Consider the following 27,306-nt stretch of genomic DNA (forward strand, 5'->3'; position numbering starts at 1 on the left):
AAACAAATATGCACTATCTATGCGCTCAAAGGCGTCCTCCTCTCTGCGTACTGCTCTGATTGAACAGAGTCAGACGATTTCTAGCTATTCCCCTGTCAGATAGGTCTAGTTCACATACATAATATCCGTATTCAAAGCTTAGCAACTATTCAGTAGAGATGTTATGCTGAGAGTAACCTAACCGCTAGTATTGCACTAGGTTCAATGCAAGTAATTACATTTAGTCATGAATCATAGAATCAGAGGTTACTATGTAACCAAACATATAGCGTAGTAGCGTTTTATGTATAGAGTTTAGACAAACTTGTTAACCTTACATTGAATGCTAATAAATGGTGGTACAACAGCAGCAAAACCCCCCTGTATATAACCCAATATAGGCTAAGTAAGGCGGTATTGAATGTGCCAGACCGCTGAATTAGTATGTGAGCGTTTGTGACCGGTATGGTTAGACCACGCTAGCTGCAACGCTGTCCACGCCCACCGACGCGTTTCCGTCACTGAACGTGACTTCGTCAGGGCATAGGGCCAGCCCAGCAATAGATGCGGTGAATTATACTGCTCCGTCGTCATGGCAACGTATGTAAATCAATTACACAGTATACACGGAGGTGTAAACTCCGCTATGGCCTCATTAGAATGCATTAGATGTGTTAAGTATATTTGAAACCTTTAAAGTATTGATTAATATCAAGACTATTAGGACACAAAGGGAGCTTAATAGTTTTAAATTAAAGCGCTCATATAACTAGTTTTATAAAGACACAACATCCCTCAATTAATGGAGGTATTGGTGTATTGAAAAATTACAGAACATCTCTTGAACAGTAATTTCTTAAAATGATTGCTAATATTTACTGAAAAATGATATACTTATAAGACTACTTGAAAATGTCACTAGTGATCTCCCTTCAGATCATTCAAAATTAATTCTTTACACATTGGGAAGGCAAATGCTTATTAGGGAGTAGAAACAATTTCTCCTCAGTGTTATGCACAGTGAAGACAGAAAAGGGGACAGAAAAGGACATTTGAGGCCTGTCGCGGGGTGACTACGCAGGCAACATCCCCCAACCCCGGATCTCTGGGGAATTTTGTCAGAACTAACATCACATCAAAGCCACCATAATACCTTAAACTATCTACAATGTAAATCACTCTCCTAACAGGATTAAACCACCAAACTGCACTACCGCGCGACAAAGAAAGATGGCTTTATGGCGGACACAAGGTCTTTCCCAACACACAAGACCCACTACTCCTCAGGCTGGAGATAATATTTAAACTACTACTAGAAAAGGCGCTCACGGAGCAAGAACTCCATCTACTTATAAACAAAGTTGCGCCAGAGAAACCAAAAGCACTGGCAATACAGCAATCTTCATATTCAGAGTTCGGCCTATCCTCAGGGCCCAGGAAGACTGATCAACCCAAAACACAGATGACAGAACTCCATCAGCTGGTCAGACAAGCAAGAAACTCTCCCACGTTGTCAACAATGAGTAGCAATTGTTCTCTGAAGACGATCATGAACCAAGGAGACATCCAAGTCACACCTCTTTCTCCACATCGGAATATGCAGGAACAGGGACACATTGATCACTATACATCGAATCCTGCTTTGACCCTACCTAAAGAACAACCACAAGACCTGAACACCAGTGTTAAACACATGGAAAGCAAATGGGGAAAGTTTTATAATATGCTTAAACCCAGGAACTATACTGGAGCAATGAGACTACCTACACAACTCAAGGGAAGATTGGAAACACAGTGGCTGCCTCGGGGTCTTGAGGGGGTTAACCAAAGGACAGTGAACTTAGTTTCCCTTCAGCTACTGTTCTCTGACTACCTCATGGACACATCTCCAGACTACACATCACATTATGGAAGTCTCTCTGGGGGTTGAGAATTCAGGTGCAAAATGTAACTATTAGACAGACTCAAAATTTAAATAAGAGTAGCCGGAATGTTTTATTAGTACGTTATAAGATCTGTTTGCTTTAGAAAAATTAAATAATGTTTTCTTGTATGTTCCTAAGCTAAATTGTACATATATAGCTAATCCCCAATAGCAAGCTAAAATAAAGTTAACTACAATAGCCGCTAGGCGAGAACTATAAGCCGCACTTAAGCCATAATATTTGAATGTTTATGATAGAACCTCCATGATCTTCTATGTCTACTTTATTTATGCAGTAATCTTCCAAGACTCTTGTCTACAGTTATAGTAACTTAATACATTATATTTGGGTGTTTGGCCTCCCGCTGCGCCGGCGGCAGCCGAGAAGGTACGGCGGTTGGCATACACATGATTAATAAAGCTACTACCGCTATATAATAACAAGGACGTGTTATCAGTGGCGTAGCGTGGGGGGGGCCACAGGGGCGGTTGCCCCGGGCGCAAAATTCTGAGGGGCGCAAAATGCTTGGCTCTCAGCCTCCCCAGTCCCCACCATCTCAAGACAGTCAGTCACAGTCCCACTCCCAGCGGGAGTGGGACTGTCTACTACTCTGAAGTCAAGACGTGCTGTGTAATGATTTAATTATCATAATTTTATGAGTGTAATCCTATCCAACCGTTACCTGCTGCTAGACTAGTGTTTACGCCACTAGTTAGCATGGTCCACTCACACTCCCAGCGCACATGTCAGGAGGGAGGAAGAAGTCAGAGCAGCAGAGCCAGAGTGGAGTCAGACTGACTAGCACGCTGCGCCCGCAATGATAAGGTAAGTAGTGTCAACAAAAATTACCAAACTCATCACCGGGTCCGTATCAGAACCAGACCACCAGTGCCACTGCCAGCCAGAATTATAATTAAATTATTATAGCCCCTGTTTTTGCCTGGGCCTTGGGGAATAGGGATTGGAAATGGCAACGCACGCAAAATGCAGCTTAGCCTCTATCGTTACCCAGGTGACGTCGCAGGGCCAGCCAGCCAGCCAGCCAAGTTCCAAAGGACCCAGAGTCACTCGGAGCCAGCCAGCCAAATTCCAACTTCCAAAGGACCCAGAGTCTGAGCCAACCAGCATGCCAGAGTGTGAGAGTGATCTGTGCTGCTTTAAAGTGAAAGCTGGTTATTTTATTTCAAATTCATTTTTAACCTGGGTAAAATAAAACTTACAAGATGTAGATTATCTACATCTTGTATGTTTTACCCAGGTTAAAAATGAATTTAAAAATAATAATAACTGGCTTTCACTTTAAAGCAGCATAGATCACTCTCACACTCTGGCATGCTGGCTCAGATGTATTTTAAAAATGAAATCCCATGTTTAAATATTAAACCATAAAAAATGTAATTGTTAAGTTTTATATAATGTACTTACTTAATGTATATAATAAAGTAATGGCTGCCTGCAACCATATTGAATCCTAATTTTTAAGGATGAATGTAGAGTTTAGAATTATATATATATATATATATATATATATATATATATATATATATTTATATATATATATATATATATATATATAGTATATATTTTTGTTGTTAAAATAAAGCTTTGTTTGTTTTTAAACAAAAACCTGTTGTTGAGCTGTCTCCTAGATTCAAAGCAAATTTGCCAATCCCTACTGTACTGGTTGAAGAGACTCAGTCAGTGCTAATGGATTAGGGGGGCGCAATTCTTGCCTTGCCCTGGGCGCTGAGAAGCCACGCTACGCCACTGCGTGTTATATATAACTCCAGAGGCTTAATCCTGGATAATTTGAAATTTAAAAACAAACATATGATACCAATCTAAAATTTATTTGCATAGGATTACAAGGGGATGGTCATAATCTAAGCTAATTTACAGGTAGATTATGAGTTGTGCGTTCATGTTTTAACGCTGAAAAATGGTCACTTCAGCGTTAAAACCGCAACGCAGCCATTACGAGTCTTGTCGGTGTAGCTGTACCGCAAGCCTTTTAGCCTGTAACGCAACGTCAGTAAAAAAAATGATGTTTTTTTCATGGGAAGTTTTGCGGTGAGGCTAAAAAGCTTGTGTTACACCCTATACTGACAAGTTCCGTACCGCCATCTGAGAGCAGTAGTTATGAGTTTTGCGCAACAAAACTGTTACATAAAACTCATAACTAAAGTGTTACAAAGTACACTAACACCTATAAACTACCTATTAACCCCTAAACCGAGGCCCTCCCTCATCGCAAACACTATATTAAGCTTATTAACCCCTAATCTGCCGCTCCCAACATCGCCGCCACTAATAAAATTTATTAACACCTATTCCGACACTCCACGACATCGTCGCCACTATACTAAAGTTATTAACCCCTATTCCCCCATACCCCAACATTTCCCACGCTATCATAAAGATATTAACCCCTATTCCGCCGCTCCCCGAAATCGCCGCCACTAAATAAAGTTATTAACCCCTAAACTTCTGGCCTCCCACATCACTACCACTAAATAAACCTATTAACCCCTAAACCGACAGCCCCCCCATATCACCAAAAACTAAATTAAACTATTAACCCCTAAACCTAACCGTAATCCTAACCCTAAACCTAACACCCCCTAACTTTAACATAATTAAAATAGAGCTAAATTAAAGTTACAATTATTAACTAAATAATACCTATTTAAAACTTAATACATACTTACCTGTGAAATAAAACCTAAGCTAGTTACAATATAACTAATAGTTATATTATAGCTAGCTTAGGTTTTATTTTTATTTCACAGGTAAGTTTGTATTTATTTTAACTAGATAGACTAGTTAGTAAATAGTTATTAACTATTTACTAACTACCTAGTTAAAATAAATATAAACTTACCTGTGAAATAAAACCTAAGCTGTCTTACACTAAAAACTACCATTACAAAAAATAAAAAAACTACCATTACAAAAAATAAAAAACACTAAAATTACAAAAAATAAAAAAACCTACCATTACAAAAAATAACAAACGAAATTATCCAAAATAATAAAAATTATTCCTATTCTAATACCCTGTTAAAAAAAAAAAATGCCCCAAAATAAAAAACTAATCTATAATAAACTACCAAGGGCCCTTAAAAGGGCCTTTTGTAGGCCCTTACAAAGGCCTTTTGTAGGTCATTGCCCTAAAGAAATCAGCTCTTTTCCTACAAAAGAAAAACAAACACCCCCTAACAGTATACAAACCCCCACACCCCAAACCCACAAAATAAAAATAAAGTACAACCTAATCTACCCATTGCCCTGAAAAGGGCATTTGTATGGGCATTACCCTTAAAGGGGCATTCAGCTCTTTTGCAAAACAACAAACGAATTATCCAAAATAATAACAATTATTCCTATTCTAATACCCATTTTTAAAAAAAGAAACCTAATTTATAATAAGGGCCTTTTGTAGGGCATTGACCTAAAGAAATCAGCTCTTTTTCTAAAAAAAATACAGACCCACTAACATTACAAACCCCCACCCCCACAAAATAAAAAAAACGTAACTAAAAAAACCTAATATACCCATTGCCCTGAAAAGGGCATTTGTATGGACATTTCCCTTAAAAGAGCATTCAGTTTTTTTTCCTGCCCTAATCTAAAAAAGGTGGAGGTCCAGGCGGAGGTCCATCGATCCAACGTGGAGGTCCTCTTCATGCGATTGTCCGCTGCACACTGAGGATTGAAATGCAAGGTATCCCTTTTATACTGGGGGTACCATTGCATTCCTATTGGCTGAACAATTTGAATCAGCCAATAGGAATAAGGACTGCTAAAAATCATATTGGCTGTTCAAATCAGCCAATAAGATTTAAGCAGCTCTCATTCCTATTGGCTGATTCGAATCAGCCAATGAAGAGGACCTCCACGTCGGATCGATGGACCTGTGGGTTTGGGGGGGTGGGGGTTTGTATTTTTTTTTTAGAAAAAGAGCTGATTTCTATAGGGCAATGCCCTACAAAGGGCCCTTTTAAGGGCTATTGGTAGTTTATTATAGATTAGGTTTCTTTTATTTTGGGGTGTTTTTTTAAAAAAAATGGGTATTAGAATATGAATAATTGTTATTATTTTGGATAATTTGTTTGTTATTTTGTGTAATGGTTTGTTTTTTTCATTTTGGGGTGGGGTTTTTTTTTACAATAGCATTTTTTTATTTTTAATGGGCAGCAAAATAGCTTAATGCCCTTTTAAGGGCAATGCTCATACAAATGCCCTTGTCAGGGCAATGGGAAGATTATTTTAATTTTGTGGGTTTGGGGGTGGGGGTTTGTATATTGTTATGGGGTGTGTTTTTTTCTTTTGTAGAAAACAGATGATTTTTTTAGTGCAATGTCCTACAAAAGGCCCTTTGTAGTGTATTATAGATTAGGTTTTTTTTATTTGGGGTATTTTAGAATAGGAATAATTTTTATTATTTTGGATAATTTCATTTTTTATTTTTTGTAATTTTAGTGGTTTTTATTTTTTGTAGTGGTAGTTTTTTGATTTTTGTAATGTTAGGTTTTAGTGTAAGGCAGCTTAGGTTTTATTTCACAGGTAAGTTTGTATTTATTTTAACTTGGTAGTTAGTAAATAGTTAATAACTATTTACTAACTATTCTACCTAGTTAAAATAAATACAAACTTACCTGTGAAATAAAAATAAAACCTAAGCTAGCTACAATATAACTATTAGTTATATTGTAGCTAGCTTAGGTTTTATTTCACAGGTAAGTATTTAGTTTTAAATAGGTATTATTTAGTTAATAATTGTAACTTTAATTTAGCTCTATTTTAATTATGTTAAAGTTAGGGGGTGTTAGGTTTAGGGTTAGGGATTAATACTTTATTTTAGGTTGTTCCGATGTGGGGGGCTGGCGGTTTAGGGGTTAATAGGTTTATTTAGTGGTAGTGATGTGGGAGGCAAGAGTTTTAGGGGTTAATAGCTTTATTTAGTGGTGGTGATGTCAGGGAGCGGCGGAATAGGTTAATATCTTTATTATAGTGTGGGCGATATTGGGGTGCAGGGGAATAGGCGTTAATAACTTTAGTATAGTGCGCCGATATCAGGAGCGGCAGATTAGGGGTTAATAGATTTATTTCATTGACGGCGATATCGGGAGCGGCAGATTAGGGGTTAATAACATTATGTAGGTGTCGACGATGTCAGGGGCAGCAGATTAGGGGTGTTTAGACGTGGGGTTTATGTTAGGGTGTTAGGTTTAAAAGTAACATTTTTTCCCCATAGACATCAATGCGTTACGGAGCTTTTAATTCCGCCCTTTTTAGGTGTTAGGTTTTTTCTGACACTATCTCCCCATTGATGTCTATGGGAAAAGCGTGCACGAGCACATCAAAGCAGCGCTTGTATTTTGTGCGGTATGGAGCTCAACGCAACCATATCGCACACACAAGTCGGCTTGTCAAAAACTTGGAATGGCAGCGCTATGGAGGGTGAAATAACGCAACTTTTGTTGCGTTCGTTAAATACCCTCTATAGCGCAAATTTCGTAATCTAGGTGATAGTCAGTTCTGGTAATTTTCACATTATGGTTTCACTATGTTATGCTATCGTAACATTCTTTTCTTTTTATGACGCAAAATTCTTTTGTCTGTTTATATCATGTTTATTGTAATCCCCCAATCAATCTGTTCACACAGGACCAAAAGTGTCCATCTTCATATAGGGGGTAAAAATGAGGACAAGTATATATATATTGAATATGAAGTAAATATTTGCATAATTGTATACTGTATTTACATTGTGACTTTATTTTATATCTAATGTCCTCAATAAAAAAAAAAAAATGTGCACCAAACACAACATAAATAAATTAAAACAAAGTATTACACTCATATATATACACTATGTGATAAAAAAATGATTAATATAAATATTCCTAAATTATTTTATAAGGGTTAAAAAGGTATATGACAAGGTGTTTGAATATATATATATACACACACATTTTTGGAGCCCTTTTCACTCAAATACCTTAAAACTTGTAGAACAATTTTTAATCAATTTTAATATTTTATGTTTTTTACTGTGTGTTTAATTAAATATCTTACATTTGAATGTTCTTTACATAGTAGAAAGTGTTCTTAGTATTTTTAAATATATATTCTTATATATATCTGTATATATCTATACCTGTATATTTTTATATAGACATATAGGGGCCTAGTTATCAAGCCGTCAACCTCAAATACGCTGGAATTCCGCAGCGTATTTGTGGCGAGGCTGATTCGCCTTAGTTATCAAGCCCTAGATACCGGCAAAAGTAGAATTTTGTGACGTAAACTTCAATCCGCTGGACTCAGTCCGACACAGATCGATTCTTACGTCACTCCAGATGTTCCGCACATAAGTGCGGCACAATCTGACTACTTTTGCTAGTTATCAAATGACTAGAAGGTACACTCGGCACTTTTCCGGCCCAGCGTACCTGGTTTTCAAACCGCCACCCTGGAGGCGGCGGATCCCATAGGAATCAATGGGAGTCTGACCATAGCGAAAGTACAAGTTCGCTACTGCCAGACATCCCATTGATTCCTATGGGAGATGTCTGCACCTAACACCCTAACATGTACCCCGAGTCTAAACACCACTAATCTGTCCCCCCTACACCGCCGCAACTAAATAAAGTTATTACCCCCTAAACCGCCGCTCCCGGAGCCCACCGCAAGCTACTCTATACATATTAACCGCTAAACCGCCGCTCCCGGAGCCCACCGCAACTATAATATATGTATTAACCCCTAAACCGCCGCTCCCGGAGCCCACCGCCACCTACATTATACCTAGTAACCCCTATCCTGCCCCCCCTATACCGCCGCCCTCTATAATAAAGTTATTAACCCCTATACTGCCGATCCCGCACCTCGCCGCAACTAAATAAATAGTTTAACCCCTAAACCGCCGCTCCCGGACCCTGCCGCAACCTATATTAAATTTATTAACCCCTAATCTGCCCCCCCTACACCGTCGCCACCTATAATACATTTATTAACCCCTATCCTGCCCCCCACTACACCGCCGCCACTGTAATAAATTTATTAACCCCTAAACCTAAGTCTAACACTAACCCTAACACCCCCCTAACTTAAATATTAATTAAATAAATCTAAATAATATTTCTATTATGAACTAAATTAATCCTATTTAAAACTAAATACTTACCTTTAAAATAAACACTAATATAGCTACAATATAAATAATAATTATATTGTAGCTATCTTAGGATTTATTTTTATTTTACAGGCATCTTTCAATTTATTTTAACTAGGTACAATAGCTATTAAATAGTTATTAACTATTTAATAGCTACCTAGTTAAAGTAAAGAGAAATTTACTTGTAAAATAAAAACTAACCTAAGTTACAATTACACCTAACACTACACTATACTTTAATAAATTATTCCTATTTAAAACTAAATACTTACCTGTAAAATAAACCCTATGGCCTAGATTTGGAGTTTGGCGGTAGCCGTGAAAACCAGCTTTAGAGGCTCCTAACGCTGGTTTTAGGCTAACTCCGGTATTTGGAGTCACTCAAAAAAGGGTCTAACGCTCACTTTTCAGCCGCAAATTTTCCATACCGCAGATCCCCTTACGTAAATTGCATATCCTAGCTTTTCAATGGAATTTTTCTAACTCCGGTATTTAGAGTCGTGGCTGAAGTGAGCGTTAGAAATCTAACAACAAAACTCCAGCCGCAGAAAAAAGTCAGTAGTTAAGAGCTTTCTGGGCTAACGCCGGTTCATAAAGCTCTTAACTACTGTACTCTAAAGTACACTAACACCCATAAACTACCTATGCACCCCTAAACCGAGGTCCCCCCACATCGACGCCACTCGATTAAATGTTTTTAACCCCTAATCTGCCGACCGCCACCTACGTTATACTTATGTACCCCTAATCTGCTGCCCCTAACACCGCCGACCCTTGTATTATATTTATTAACCCCTAATCTGCCCCCCACAATGTCGCTGCCAGCTACCTACAATAATTAACCCCTAATCTGCCGACCGCACACTGCCGCCACCTACATTATAGCTATGTACCCCTAATCTGCTGCCCCTAACACCGCCGACCCCTATATTATATTTATTAACCCCTAATCTGCCCCCCTCAACGTCGCCTCCACCTGCCTACACTTATTAACCCCTAATATGCCGAGCGGACCGCACCGCTACTATAATAAAGTTATTAACCCCTAATCCGCCTCACTAACCCTATAATAAATAGTATTAACCCCTAATCTGCCCTCCCTAACATCGCCGACACCTAACTTCAATTATTAACCCCTAATCTGCCGACCGGAGCTCACCGCTATTCTAATAAATGTATTAACCCCTAAAGCTAAGTCTAACCCTAACACTAACACCCCCCTAAGTTAAATATAATTTTAATCTAACGAAATTAATTAACTCTTATTAAATAAATTATTCCTATTTAAAGATAAATACTTACCTGTAAAATAAATCCTAATATAGCTACAATATAAATTATAATTACATTGTAGCTATTTTAGGATTAATATTTATTTTACAGGCAACTTAGTAATTATTTTAACCATGTACAATAGCTATTAAATAGTTAAGAACTATTTTAATAGCTACCTAGTTAAAATAATTACAAAATTACCTGTAAAATAAATCCTAACCTAAGTTACAATTAAACCTAACACTATACTATCATTAAATTAATTAAATAAAATACCTATAATTACCTACAATTAAACCTAACACTACACTATCAATACATTAATTAAATACAATATCTACAAATAACTACAATGAAATAAACTAACTAAAGTACAAAAAATAAAAAAGAACTAAGTTACAAAAAATAAAAAAATATTTACAAACATAAGAAAAATATTACAACAATTTTAAACTAATTACACCTACTCTAAGCCCCCTAATAAAATAACAAAGACCCCCAAAATAAAAAATGCCCTACCCTATTCTAAATTAATAAAGTTCAAAGCTCTTTTACCTTACCAGCCCTGAACAGGGCCCTTTGCGGGGCATGCCCCAAGAAGTTCAGCTCTTTTGCCTGTAAAAAAAAAACATACAATACCCCCCCAACATTACAACCCACCACCCACATACCCCTAATCTAACCCAAACTCCCCTTAAATAAACCTAACACTAAGCCCCTGAAGATCATCCTACCTTGTCTTCACCTCACCAGGTATCACCGATCCGTCCTGGCTCCAAAATCTTCATCCAACCCAAGCGGGGGCTGGCGATCCATCATCCGGTGGCTGAAGAGGTCCAGAAGAGGCTCCAAAGTCTTCATCCTATCCGGGAAGAAGAGGCGATCCGGACCGGCAAACATCTTGATCCAAGCGGCATCTTCTATCTTCATCCGATGACGACCGGCTCCATCCTGAAGACCTCCACCGTGGACCCATCTTCATCCGGAGACGTCCAACTGAAGAATGACGGTTCCTTTAAGGGACGTCATCCAAGATGGCGTCCCTCGAATTCCGATTGGCTGATAGGATTCTATCAGCCAATCGGAATTAAGGTAGGAATATTCTGATTGGCTGATGGAATCAGCCAATCAGAATCAAGTTCAATCCGATTGGCTGATCCAATCAGCCAATAGAATGCGAGCTCAATCTGATTGGCTGATTGGATCAGCCAATCGGATTGAACTTGATTCTGATTCTGATCAGAATATTCCTACCTTAATTCCGATTGGCTGATAGAATCCTATCAGCCAATCGGAATTCGAGGGACGCCATCTTGGATGACGTCCCTTAAAGGAACCGTCATTCTTCAGTTGGACGTCGCCGGATGAAGATGGGTCCGCGGTGGAGGTCTTCAGGATGGAGCCGGTCGTCATCGGATGAAGATAGAAGATGCCGCTTGGATCAAGATGGTTGCCGGTCCGGATCGCCTCTTCTTCCCGGATAGGATGAAGACTTTGGAGCCTCTTCTGGACCTCTTCAGCCACCGGATGATGGATCGCCAGCCCCCGCTTGGGTTGGATGAAGATTTTGGAGCCAGGACGGATCAGTGATACCTGGTGAGGTGAAGATAAGGTAGGATGATCTTCAGGTGCTTAGTGTTAGGTTTATTTAAGGGGGGTTTGGGTTAGATTAGGGGTATGTGGGTGGTGGGTTGTAATGTTGGGGGGGGTATTGTATGTTTTTTTTTTACAGGCAAAAGAGCTGAACTTCTTGGGGCATGCCCCGCAAAGGGCCCTGTTCAGGGCTGGTAAGGAAAAAGAGCTTTGAACTTTATTAATTTAGAATAGGGTAGGGCATTTTTTATTTTGGGGGTCTTTGTTATTTTATTAGGGGGCTTAGAGTAGGTGTAATTAGTTTAAAATTGTTGCAATATTTTTCTTATGTTTGTAAATATTTTTTTATTTTTTGTAACTTAGTTCTTTTTTATTTTTTGTACTTTAGTTAGTTTATTTCATTGTATTTATTTGTAGATATTGTATTTAAAGGGACACTCAATCAAAATTAAACTTTCATTATTCAGATAGAGCATGCCATTTTAAACAACTTTCCAATTTACTTCCATTAACTAAATGTGCACAGTCTTTTTATATTTAAACTTTTTGAGTCACCAGCTCCTACTGAGCATGTGCAAGAATAAGTGTGTATGCATTTGTGAATGGCTGATGGTGGTCACATGGTACGTGTATGCATTTGTGATTGGCTGATGGCTGTCACATGGTACAGGGGGAGTGGAAAAAGACATAACTTAAAATTGTCAGAAAAAAAAATCTACTCTCATTTGAAGCTCAGACTAAGTGCTATTGCATTGTCTTGTTATCTTGCATTTGTTGATTATGCAAATCTACTGTGTTGACTGGTCCTTTAATTAATGTATTGATAGTGTAGTGTTAGGTTTAATTGTAGGTAATTATAGGTATTTTATTTAATTAATTTAATGATAGTATAGTGTTAGGTTTAATTGTAACTTAGGTTAGGATTTATTTTACAGGTAATTTTGTAATTATTTTAACTAGGTAGCTATTAAATAGTTCTTAACTATTTAATAGCTATTGTACATGGTTAAAATAATTACAAAGTTCAAAGCTGATCGGAACAGCCAATAGAATGCGAGCTCAATCTGATTGGCTGATTGGATCAGCCAATCGGATTGAACTTGAATCTGATTGGCTGATTCAATCAGCCAATCAGATTTTTCCTACCTTAATTCCGATTGGCTGATAGAATCCTATCAGCCAATCGGAATTGAAGGGACGCCATCTTGGATGACGTCCCTTAAAGGAGCCTTCATTCGTCGGTAGTCCATCGGTAAAGAAGGATGTTCCGCGTCGGCGGGATGAAGATTGAAGATTGAAGACCCCGCTTGGAAGATAACATCGCCCGGATAGAAGACTTCTTCAGCGCCTCTTGGAAGATGACATCGCCCGGATGGAAGACTTCTTCAGCGCTGCTTGGAGGATCACTTCATCGGATGGAAGATTTCTTCAGCGCCGCTTGGAGGATAACTTCTGCCGCTCCGGGTCTCCTCTTCGGTTCCATCGCTGCTCGGCTGAGTGAAGACGACTCAAGGTAGGATGATCTTCAGGGGATTAGTGTTAGGTTATTTTAAGGGGGGTTTGGGTTAGATTAGGGGTATGTGGGTGGTGGGTTTTAATGTTGGGGGGGTTGTATTTTTCTTTTACAGGCAAAAGAGCTGAATTCTTTGGGGCATGCCCCACAAAAGGCCCTTTTAAGGGCTGGTAAGGTAAAAGAGCTTTGAACTTTGTTAATTTAGAATAGGGTAGGGCATTTTTTTTATTTTGGGGGGGTTTGTTATTTTATTAGGGGGCTTAGATTAGGTGTAAGTAGCTTAAAATTGTTGTAATATTTTTAAAATGTTTGAAACTTATTTTTGTAATTTTTTGTAACTTAGCTTTTTTTATTTTTTGTACTTTCGTTAGTTTATGTAATTGTGTTTAATTGTAGTTATTTGTAGTTAATTTATTTAATTAATTTAATGATAGTGTAGTGTTAGGTTTATTGTAACTTAGGTTAGGATTTATTTTACAGGTAATTTTGTATTTCTTTTAGCTAGGTAGTTATTAAATAGTTAATAACTATTTAATAACTATTCTAACTAGCTAAAATAAATACAAAGTTACCTGTAAAATGAATATAAATCCTCAGATAGCTACAATGTAATTATTAATTATATTGTAGCTATCTTAGGGTTTATTTTACAGGTAAGTATTTAGTTTTAAATAGGAATAATTTATTTAAGTATAGTGTAGTGTTAGGTGTAATTGTAACTTAGTTTAGTTTTTATTTTACAGGTTAATTTCTCTTTATTTTAGCTAGGTAAGCTATTAAATAGTTAATAACTATTTAATAGCTATTGTACCTAGTTAAAATAAATTGAAATTTGCCTGTAAAATAAAAATAAATGCTAAGATAGCTACAATATAATTATTATTTATATTGTAGCTATATTAGGGTTCATTTTAAAGGTAAGTATTTAGTTTTAAATAGGATTAATTTAGTTCATAATAGAAATATTATTTAGATTTATTTAATTAATATTTAAGTTAGGGGGGTATTAGGGTTAGTGTTAGACTTAGGTTTAGGAGTTAATAATTTTATTACAGTGGCGGCGGTATAGTGGGGGGCAGGATAGGGGTTAATAAATGTATTATAGGTGGCGACGGTGTAGGGGGGGCAGGATAGGGGTTAATAAATTTAATATAGGTTGCGGCGGGGTCAGGGAGCGGTGGTTTAGGGGTTAAACTATTTATTTAGTTGCGGCGAGGTGCGGGATCAGCAGGATAGAGGTTAATAACTTTATTATAGAGGGCGACGGTATAGGGGGGGCAGGATAGGGGTTACTAGGTATAATGTAGGTGGCAGCGGTGTCCGGGAGTGGCGGTTTAGGGGTTAATACATTTATAAGAGTTGCGGCGGGGTCTATGAGTGGCGGTTTAGGGGTTAATACATTTATAAGAGTTGTGGTGGGGTCTAGGAGTGGCGGTTTAGGGGTTAGTAACTTTATTTAGTTGCGGGGAGCTCCGGGGGGCACCGGTATAGGGGGTAGAACAGTGTAGTTTAGTGTGGGTGCTTAGTGACAGGCTAGCAAGAAAGCTGTAAAAAAGCCGAAGAGCAGCGAGATCGGATGAGTGATAACTCTCACAGTCCGCTGCTCATTGCCCCGTACTTGGTGCACGGCTTTTTGACAGCTTTTTTGATAACTTAGGCGAATTTTTGCAGGTCCACGGCGGCGATGTGAGGCGAGCTTAGGCGGGCGTATTGGGCCGGTGAAGACAGGTAAAATAGACACGTTGATAACTACCCCCCATAGGTGTAGATATATTTTACAAATAAATTATTATATATATATTAATATATATTTAAAAATAAAAATAAAATGTTCTTCTATGTGAAGAACATTGGAATGTAAAATATGCATAACTCTCTTCGGATTTAGCTCTGTAGGTCTTAAGCTATGTCGGGTTAGAACACGGGTGATAAGTGTTAGTTTTTTTTTGTTGTTTTTTTTTTAAACCGCACTCCATTAACTACTATGGGGAAAAGAAGTTAACGTTTTTGCAATATCCAAATTCTCGAATTTATCGTGCAATGGGTTTAGTCAGCAAGCAATTTACTTTCAACTTATAAAACACTTGCTACCCCGCCCTTATTAAAAGTTTACTTTCAGCCATGTTTGTTCACGAGCAAAACTATTACTTATTGTGCCACTAGTAATCTGGCACCATTTATGCAGGTCCATTACTTTCTGTAACAGCACTACCAGGGTCGGCTCCAAGGGGGGGGGGCATTGGGGGGCAATGCCCACCCAAATGGAATGCTGTGCCCCCTCAGAAAATATTGATATGATCATACGCTTTAAAAATAATAAATAAAATAATGAATTGTTATGTAATGCTGCATGCTGGGGGCCGAGTTAGCTGCCGAACTGTGAGGTCGCATCACGCATCTGCAAGGAGCTCCGTATCTTAACCTCTTATTTTAAATTGGAAGTTAATTAGAGACTTTTTGGACTTGTCTTTAACCCTATTAATTTTACCTATTGTGAGTTACTCATTTTCTTAAACAATAGACCATGATAAGAATATGATTGTATCATATAAATATAAGTCTATAAATGGCTACCGGCTTCTATCGATGCCTCAAAAGTGCACTGTGATCTTAGGCCGGGCCTAAGATCACAGTGCACTTTTGAGGTGTTGATAGAAGCCGGTAGCCATTTATAGACTTATATTTATATGATACAATCCTATTCTTATAGGTTCACAGTACATAGGTTGTATTAAGTAGCCTGATATCCGTTAGTTTTTGTGAAACAGGTAAAGCTAAATCTAATCTACAAAATTACCAGTACCTGAAAACCTAGTGTCCTCACTGCTATTGCAAACAAAGGGGTTCATTGCATTGGGGGGTTTGGGGTGCATGGCTGTTTATGGGACATTATTTAGATTTGAGAATGAGTTTAAGGGCTTTGGATCATGGTGATTAAGGGGTGAATTGTTTTTAATTAGATATTGCACTGGGGGGTCTCAAGTTTAATGGCTCTGATTTAGTGCATTGCATAGGATTTAGACTTCATTCTTTTACCTAGTGATTAAGCACATATTCTCCAAATGTTAATAGAGGGGGATAAGCCAGTCAGAAGCTACACTTCCCTGCAGAATATGTACTGTAGGTCTGCTCTTATTTTGACTGTAAATACGTGCCCCCTCGTGAAAATAAAATGCTCCCCCATTTCATTTGTTCTGGAGCCGACACTGAGCCCTACACGAGGGCTGGGGTCTCTATAGAAAGGTATATCTTCTAGAGTAACATGAGCTTTTTAGTAATCAGTGAAAGCTAGTGATACATGAATTCAGCTCTTGCACATGCTCAGAAGAGGCAGAATGCACCTTAGGTTACCAACATGTCAGCTTCCTCATCAACCTAAGGGCAGTGGCTACACTGAGAATAGAAGAAGTTAGAAGTAAGTAGTTTGCTGTTTTAATGTTTACTTGATTTAGCATATTTTACTAAAGTACTGTTTCATATCCCTTTAAGTTAAATGATCCCAAGTTCTGACAACCTTTGTGGTGACTGAATTACAAAAAAACTGAATGCGCCTTCTAGGTGCCAAAAATCTGTGATAATACTGTGTATAAAAGAATATATTTAAAAATCAGTGAAATGAAAATAAACAGAACATAGAAAAAAAAATATGTAGATAGAATGTGTTATTTTAAAAGTCACCGGTGTTGCAAATGACAGACGGCAAAAACCGAGGACATCAAGGGTAGAGATCAGAACAAAGTCCCCAAGATATCGGACTTATGGACGGTGTCGCTAGGCAGCTGCTAGGTTCTCCAAACTCCAACAGGACAGGAGCCAAAAGGACTGTAATAGCAAACAAGAACAAGAGAAGGCGCCACATTGGTGCAATATCATTCAGGTGCGTGAGAGTTATGTGCAAGAGTAATAACATTATACTCACAATCTCCAAAGCACTTAAAAAGTGCCAGATAGATGTGCTGATTGCTGAACTATCACAAGCTGTTCAGAAAGCTCTCACAGGCGTGTCCGCTTCTACTGAGTCTCAGAAAAGATCCCAGCCACAAGCACAGGTGTACTTGAATTAGATACAGCAAACTTCTAGCACACCGTTAGGGATCACAATGTCGTCAGATACCAGATAGTATTAGTCAGCAAACTTCTAGCACACCGTTAGGGATCACAATGTCGTCAGATACCAGATAGTATTAGTCAGCATAAAAAAGACGTGCCATTGAGTGTCTAAATAGAATAGACTTTATAAAAAGCTTAAAATATTAAAAAGTTCACAACACATTTCCCAGTCTACACATGGACTGCTTCCTCAGGTGAATAATAAACACTGAACAGCACAGCATTTAAAAACCCTTCAGGGGATTCTAATTGAATCGATTTTGATTACACCTGATAGTTTATCTAAAAATCTGAGGTGAGGTATTAGTCACGCCCATATGAACATAGCTACAATGTTAACCATCATTCTCGTAAGTACCCTATTTGCAGTGTATGTAAATCATCTAAAGCAAATGAGATAGTGATAATGTGAATATATACAAAATATACAAATATATGTATGCCGTTTACAAAAACTGTAAAATATATATATATATATCGGTAGAAACCAAAATCAATCCATAAATGCATAATAATAAAAATACATAAAAGATATATACACATGTTGATAAACAAATGTTGATAAACACATTGCACATATAAGAAACAGATATAATCATACATAGAAAGCCATATCATAACAAAAAAGGGGACTGTAAGCGTACACACGTTGTTGCACATGTAACAAAAGGGAATCAGTCTATATGGTGATACATATACTCTAAAGATAATCCGCCCAAGTGATATATACAATATAAATAAATATATATATATATATATAACTAGTATAGTCTGACCACCATATGAACCCAGATCAGCTTCTAAATTAAAAGCTGCCATATCTATCTGTTAGTTTAGGCCAAATGGGAAAATCCTAAATATATCAGATCTACTTTGATGTTGGCAAGCACTATGTCTAGGGACACTAGGATTGGGGAGGTTTTTTTTAGGTTCCTCAAATGCTCTCCCCATCTTCTTTTGAGCATTCTACAGGTCCTCCCCACATACTGTATCCCACAAACACACTCCAAAATATATACCACAAATTGAGAATCACATTTGAAACGTGTTGAGATGTCAGAAGTTTAGTAGCAAAGGATGGGAAGGTAGTTCTAGTACTAAAAGTATAAGAGCATAGACCACAATTAGCCCTCTTGCATTTATAAAATCCTGCAACACCCAATAGATTAAACATTTTGGCCTTATTTCTATATTTAAGCTTATCGCTTAACGGTTTTAATTTACTCATGACTATTTTAATTGGAGTCAACTTATTTTTTATAGTAGGTGCTTGTCTAAAAGTACATATTGGACTAGGACCCACTACATCTCTAAGGATAGGGTCAACCCTAATAATATGCCAATATTTGTTAAGGATCTTAGATATATCTCTGTGGTTATTGTTAAATTGAGTAATAAACTTTAAATTGCCCCCTATTGGATGGTCTCCACTAGTCATAACTAAATGTTTGTCTTTATGTACAAATAAACTTCCCTTATCTATTTCTTTCGCTCTATTTTTACTTTTAGTTAACAAATCTAAGGGATACATTTTCTCACTAAATTTTTCATTACGAACCTTAGCCTGATCATCAAAATCTTTTAAATCTGTACAATTTATGCTTAATCTACAGAATTGATTAAAATGTATGTTTGTTTGTTTTCCAGGGTTTGTGGTGGTTGCTATGGTAATTCAAATAGCTGTTGGTATCTACTGCTTTAAAGAAAGTTTTAGTCGCTATATTACCCTCCATGTCCCAAGAGAGATTTAAATCCAAAAATTCTACGGATTGAAGGCCCACATTAGAAGCAAATTTTATGCCCATATCATTATTGTTAAGGTGGGCTACAAACAACAATGCTTCAGCGTCAGACCCCTCCCCCCTTCCAAATAAACAAGAGATTGTCTATATAACGACCATAGAAGACCAGATTTCCCCAAAAACCTGACAAATAGATGTATCTATCGTCAAAAAAATCACCATTAAAAAGTTCTCAAAGCTCAGGGCAAATCTGGTCCCCATGGCTTTTCCCCTGATAGGAAGAAAAAATTGTTCATGGTAGACAAAATAACTGTTTTCAACTATGAAGGCTATGGCTTTCAAGAGAAAAGACTTCTGTTTTTCCGGCAGAAAAATATCAAGGTCGAAAAAGAATTTACTAGTTTCTAAATCTAAATGATGAGATATAGTACAAGGCTGATACATCACAAGTGAGCCATATTCAATTTCTACCTGATTTTTTTATCCTATCCAGTTTCAACATAAGGTCAGCAGAATCTTTGATATAAGATTGAAGGGTCACCACCATTTTTTTTAGGAACTAGTCGACATATTCAGAGAGATTGCATGTTAAATTGCCGTTTCCCAAAATAATCGGTCTCCCTGGGGGATCAATAAGGCATTTATGCACCTTGGGGAGGTGATAGTAATATGCTAGATTGGGTTGATCAGGTATCAAAAATATATTTTCTTTTTTATTTACAATACCTTCCATATAACCTTCATCCACCAATTTTATTTGGTAAAATTCAGTGTGGGATTAAAAGTCAATCTCCTATAATATGTCTTGTCTAGAAGAATTATATCTGCCTCCCTAAGGTAGTCTTTTCTGTCCTGTAGGACCACACCCCCAACTTTTTTAAGCGGGCCTAATAATTATGTTTTTATTAGATGCCAAATTTAACAGGGCTCTCATCTCGTAAGGGTTTAGATGTTTTTTTCTGGGAGCACCAGTAGGTAAGTTCCCAAACTCCTCCAGAACCAAATTTTGAAACAATTGTATGTTTAAATTGTTAGTTTGGGAGTTAAAATCTGAGGGTAATCTCAGATCAGTATGGATATAATCCTCAAACATATGGTCCAACAAATCCTCAGGTTCAAAACATATCAAATTTGAACAATGTATTTCCTCCATAATATCTGCTAAAATGGGACTAAATCCCGTACATTTCAATTTTTTCTCACAAAAATATTTCTGCATGTTTAACTTTCATACATATCTTTTCATATCCACAAACAGATTGAAGAGATTGTGGTTATTTGAAGGACAGTAAAAATAGAGCTAATTAAGTTATGACTAGTGGAGACCATTCAATAGGGGGCAATTTGAGGTTTATTACGCAATTTAACAATAACCACAGAGATATATCTAAGATCCTTAGCAAATATTGGCATATTATTAGGGGTGACACAAACAGATCGAAGAGATTGTGGTTATTTGAAGGACAGTAAAAATAGAGCTAATTAAGTTATGACTAGTGGAGACCATCCAATAGGGGGCAATTTGAGGTTTATTACGCAATTTAACAATAACCACAGAGATATATCTAAGATCCTTAGCAAATATTGGCATATTATTAGGGGTGACACAAACAGATCGAAGAGATTGTGGTTATTTGAAGGACAGTAAAAATAGAGCTAATTAAGTTATGACTAGTGGAGACCATCCAATAGGGGGCAATTTGAGGTTTATTACGCAATTTAACAATAACCACAGAGATATATCTAAGATCCTTAGCAAATATTGGCATATTATTAGGGGTGACACAAACAGATCGAAGAGATTGTGGTTATTTGAAGGACAGTAAAAATAGAGCTAATTTAGTTATGACTAATGGAGACCATCCAATAAGGGGCAATTTTTAGGATTATTACGCAATTTAACAATAACCACAGAGATATATCTAAAATCCTTAACAAATATTGGCATATTATTAGGGGTGACCCGATCCTTAGAGAAGTAGTGGGTCCTAGTTCAATATGTACTTTTAGGTGAGCACCTACTATAAAAAATAGGTTGTCTCCAAGTAAAATAGTCATGAATAAATTAAAACCATTAGGCAATAAGCTTATAGAAATAAAGCCAAAAATGTTAATGGGCATTGCAGGATTTTATAAATGCAAGAGCGCTAATTGTGGTCTATGCTTTTATACTTTTGGAACTAGTTACTAGAACTACCTTCACATCCTTTGCTACTAATAAATATTTTGACATCTCGACACGTTTCACATGTGATTTTAAATTTGTAGTATATATTTTGGAGTGTGTTTGTGGGAAACAGTATGTGGGGAGGACTTGTAGACCCCTAAAAAAAAAAGATGGGGAGAGCATTTGAGGAACCTAAAAAAAAACCTCCCCAATCATAGTGTTCCTAGACATAGTGCTTGCCAACATCAAAGTAGATCTGATATATTTAGGATTTTCCCTATTGATCATATTCGTAAGAGTTGGGGTACCAATAGGTTTGTACGTTTACTCCACAGGGAAACGTATTAGATTTGGAAGTTGAAGACTTTAAGTCCCTTTGGCCTAAACAAACAGATAGATATGGCAGCTTTTAATTAAGATCTGGGTTCATAGGGTAGTCAGACTATACTAGTTTTATATATATATATATATATATATATTTATTTATTTATATTGCATATATCACTTGGACGGATTATCTTTAGAGTATATGTATCACCATATAGACTGATCCCCTTTTGTTACATGTGCAACAATGTATGTACGCTTACAGCACCCTTTTTGTTATGATATGGTTTTCTATGTATGATTATATCTGTTTCTTATATGTACAATGTGTTTATCAACATTTGTATACATATTTTATGTATTTTTATATTATGTATTTATGGATCAATTTTGGTTTCTACCGATATATATATATATTTTACAGTTTTTCTAAACGGCATACATATATATGTATATTTTGCATATATTCACATTATCGCTATCTCATTTGCTTTAGATGATTTACATACACAACAAATAGGGTACTTACAAGAATGATGGTTAACATTGTAGCTGTTTTCATGTGGGTGTGACTAATACGTCACCTCAGATTTTTAGATAAACTATCAGGTGTAATCACAATCGATCCAAATAGATTCCTCTGAAGGGTTTTTGAATGCTGTGCTGTTCATTGTTTATTATTCACCTGAGGAAGCAGTCTATGTGTAGACTGTGAAACGCGTTGTGAACTTTTTAATATTTTAAGCTTTTTATAAAGTCTATTCTATTTAGACACTCAATGGCACGTCTTTTTTATGCTGACTAATACCGTCTGGTATCTGACGACATCGTGATCCCTAACGGTGTGCTAGCAGTTTGCTGTATCTAATTCAAGTACACCTGTGCTTGTGGCTGGGATCTTTTCTGAGATTCAATAGAAGTGGACACGCCTGTGAGAGCTTTCTGAACAGCTTGTGATAGTTCAGCACGTCTATCTGGCACTTTTTAAGCGCTTTAGAGATTGTGAGTATAATATGATTACTCTTGCACATACCTCCTCTCACGCACCTGAATGATATTGCACTAATGTGGCACCTTCTCTTGTTCTTCTTTGCTATTACAGTCCTTTGTGGTGACTACTCTCACAGTCACGTCTTTCATTACCAAATTTTTAATTGGAAATGGATGGACCATTATTAAGGTCAAAAGTCTCAGATTCTCCTGTAATCCTCAAAACTTTCACTAACAAAGGAAATTGCCCCTCTAACTGGGGCTCCCATGCAAAGAAGTTTTCTCTAATCTTCTCACCCATATGTATGTATAACGCAGGAAGTGTAAAATATCAGAAAAGGTATTGGTTATTTGAGATTTAGAGGAAGGTGGAAAATCACTAAGCACAGCCTACTCAACAGATGAAACAGTACAGATTTTGGAATAGATGACAAGTGGAGTGCTATCGTTTGCGTGCAAGCGATAATACGTTTTTGAGGCTGTTTGCAAGCAAGTTAAATTCAGCCTGTATTGCAAGTTGAAAGTAAATGAGAACAATCACGATTTACGCTAGAGTGATTACAGTGACTTGAGAGCTTTGGTTAACTGTTACGCAAGTCAAAAAAGTGTCACAATACACATAAAAAAATGTATTTAAAAGTACAGCTACACTCATAATAACACTATCTAATACAAATGATTTAAAAAATTCAAAACAAGCTTATAAGGGCTTAAAGATATGTCAGGGTATCTTGAATTAGCTTAAAGTCAGTGGTACTTGGTGAGTGTACAGGCAGATATGAGATGTAAGGTGTTAGAAAAAAATAGGAACATATGTATAAATATATGTATGAATATAAATATACATGCATATGTATATATGTATTTATATTTGACATATATCCAATCCAAAGAAACGAGCGGGAGCAGCCTTGATTAAAAAGCAAACTTTATTTCCATGGTTAAAAACTCTCCATGTAAGGGCAAATGGAAAGTGATACAATGAAAAAGAAGCACAGTATACGCGTTTCGGCGTAAGCCATACTCACTACTGTTAAAAAGTGCACACTAATGCTGGTTTTAAAAGGGGTGTACTTGATACTCATTGGATAAGACCTAAAAATGACTAACCAATCACAAAGTCACAACCCTAATTAACGAATCCTTGGTGTCTGGATACATACCCAAACTTTGGAAAACTGCAAGAGTAGTGCCTATCCATAAAAGTGGGGAGTTAACCTTGGTTTCTAATTATCGTCCTATATCTTTGCTCCCAGTATTGTCAAAAATCTTAGAAAAATGCGTCCATACACAACTATGTGAGTATTACCAACAATCTAACTATCTGACCCCTAATCAATCAGGTTTTTGCCCAAATTACTCCACTACAACTGCCCTCCTAAAAGTTTGCAACGACATCCAAACTAGCATGGAACAAGGAGACCTAACTGGAGCTATTTTCCTTGATTTTGCAAAGGCCTTTGACACAGCAGACCACGACATACTACTGCTCAAACTAAAAAACTCAGGTATTGGTGATCATCCACTAACCTGGTTTTGATCATATGTATCGGATCGATCACAATATGTCTCCATTTCTGACAGTGACTCCCTCCCTCTTCCGGTCACGTGTGGTGTTCCCCAAGGTTCCATTCTCGGCCCCCTACTATTCACATTATTTATAAATGATCTGCCTAATGTCTGCAAATCCTCAACTGTACACATGTACGCAGATGACACGGTAATCTATGCAAACAATTCCGATCTGCTGCAGCTCCAAGCAGTGCTGCAAGACCAATTCACAGAGGCATAAAAGTGGATCTCAAAAAACAAACTCTTCCTAAACACTGGCAAAACTGTCACAATGATCTTTGTGATCCACTCTTTCAAATACTTGGGTATGTTGTTAAACCCCAATCTATCTTTTGGCCTCCACATAGAAAAACTTGCATCTAAACTTTATCCAAAACTAGGTGCCCTGTATAGAAACAAATCCTGCCTCAGCCCTACAGTAAAGGAAAAGATTGTACAGCAAATGCTGATGCCTATCATGGATTACGGGGACGTAGTATATGCACCTGCACCGCAAACTCACATTAATAAACTTAATACATTGTATAACTCGTTCTGCCGCTTTGTGCTACAATATAACTACAGGACCCACCATTGTGACATGCTAAAATAACTAAACTGGCTGTCGCTGGAATCCAGACGCTCCCTCCATCTTTCCTGCCTTGTGTTTAAGAGCCTTTCTGGGAAGCTCCCACCCTACCTGAGCAGAATGCTCTCCCCAGCTATTCCCACCTCCTATAACCTCTGATCCAATACCAGCACATTATTTAGCGTGCCTCAATACAAAAAGAAAGCAGCTCAATCCTCCTTTTCCTACAGAGCGCCACAATTATGGAACGACCTCCCGCACACTTTCAAACCTTCCCCAAGCCTAATATCCTTTAAGAGATCCCTCTATACATATCTCAAAACAGAATGCACCTGTCATGGTTGATTAAATATTTTGTACCTGCTCTATGTTAAATGTTTGCATATATTGTGTATTATTATTGTTTTTGTATTTTATTGTACCCTATTGTATCAATGCAATGTTTTGTGGACTCAGGACATACTTGAAAATGAGAGAAATCTCAATGTATCCTTCCTGGTAAAATATTTTATAAATAAATAAATAAATACAATAAAGTATCAGTCCTTGCTAGGTATAGCCTAAGCAATTACACAGTGTTATACCATTGATCACAAAATTACATTACAGTACATCACTATACAATATAACTCTCCTATTCAGCAGACAATTATTAAAAAGCCATAACAACATACATATTATAGGAAAACCATAATCGATTTCCAATAAGACATTCTTAAATAGACATTAGCTCATCAATAAGCTATTTATATAAATATATATGACCTCAATATGTCACTGTCTATTACCTTGGAAAGGGAAAAATGTTATTATAATGGAATGCCTGGTGTTAGTAGAAATATGTTGATTGATCATAATACATAGAAATGCAGGAAAGAGTTAATGTATATGGGATAGAAAACTCTGAATAATTAAGTACAGAAGTAGTTAGAATTATGGAAAAGAGTTATATAACGGAGTACATGGATGTAATAATTAATTGATGTACAAATAAGGGATATGTGCCCCAAAGTTATTAATTACATTACAGACATATATACACATATAAATACAGATATACATATGTATAGAAATATATATATACTGTATATACTGTAGATAGATATATATATAATAGCAATGAAAGAAACTTGCACTCGCTGGTACTTTTCAACAAATCTTTACTGTGACAGTGTAACGTTTCGGGGATAATGATACATTATCCCCAAAACGTTATACGTTTATTTTTTTGTGTTCAAAAGAGGCTTCATTAAAGTCTATAGGGGAATACGGTCCTGCGTTCTCAACTTTGCAAAGTCTTTTCTGTGGCGAGGATGTGGCCAGGAGAGTGCAACATTTTTAATTGCGACCTGTAATAAGTGCACAACTGGGTGCCCAATGATAAAAAATGTTGAACGCAGATAAGGCACTCACATGATCGTAAATTTGTGCTCCACTCATTATCTAGCCCATAGTGGGTAGGTTGGAACTTCTGGACAATAATGGCCGAATAAATTATTAGTTATTACAGGGTGTTCCCTGCATCCACAGGTGTTGCTGCACCCAATGCAACATACAGGATCTATTTCAGACCTTAAAGAGAAAACACATTTCTTTATAACTTAATTGAACCAAAAAAAAACTTATTACCAAGAAACCTCTGATAAAGCACCAGAGATTCTATAATTTACTTTGACTGCTTCTTAGAAGAGATTGTCAAACCCAAAAACAATCTGTGCATCATTTTGCAACTGAATTTTCCCAGATCTGTTCCCATGAAAAATAAAAAATAAAAATCAAGTACATAACGGTGGTCCAAAAATGTAACCTATAAGTGACTACTTACTCCCCCTCAGCTTAATTGTCTCTTAGCAAGACAGAAGTCTACTGGATCTTTCACTACTATGATACATTTTGTGCTTTGCTGGATAATAAAATTCCCCTTCCAACGAATACACATGTGACTGATCCAATATTCTCTGTTTCTTCTATTTCCTGGACCAGCAAACTAAGGTGGCTAAGGTCACTAAAAAGAATAACAAAGGATCTGATACTACTGCATTAGTACAGCATGAGATTCCGCATAACTAATGTTTATAAATAAATAGAATTTTTATATTAATCTGTCATGGCCTTTATTTAAGCTGGTTACTACCATTAAAGAATTATGAACAAGCTGAGGCGCGCCCTAGACTGATTGATGACTGAGAGGATCTAGCACGCTGATACTGCGCCACACTAGTGCCTGGTGCCTGTGAGTGTTCTTATTCCTAACTGTACATTGTATTATCCTTAAAGGGACACTGAACCCAAATTTATTATTTCGTGATTCAGAGAGAGCATGCAATTTTAAGCAACTTTCTAATTTACTCCTATTATCAAT

General features: G+C 37.0%; 1 protein-coding gene across 1 annotated transcript in view; it reads right to left on the reverse strand.

The window, feature by feature from the left end:
* LOC128635651 (alpha-N-acetylgalactosaminide alpha-2,6-sialyltransferase 1) overlaps positions 1-27,306 on the reverse strand; it is a 129,915-nt gene that overhangs the window by 51,869 nt on the left and 50,740 nt on the right. The gene's annotated exons all lie outside the window — the stretch shown is intronic.

This window comes from Bombina bombina, chromosome 1, assembly GCF_027579735.1.
Source record: "Bombina bombina isolate aBomBom1 chromosome 1, aBomBom1.pri, whole genome shotgun sequence".
Classification (NCBI taxonomy): Eukaryota; Metazoa; Chordata; class Amphibia; order Anura; family Bombinatoridae; genus Bombina; species Bombina bombina.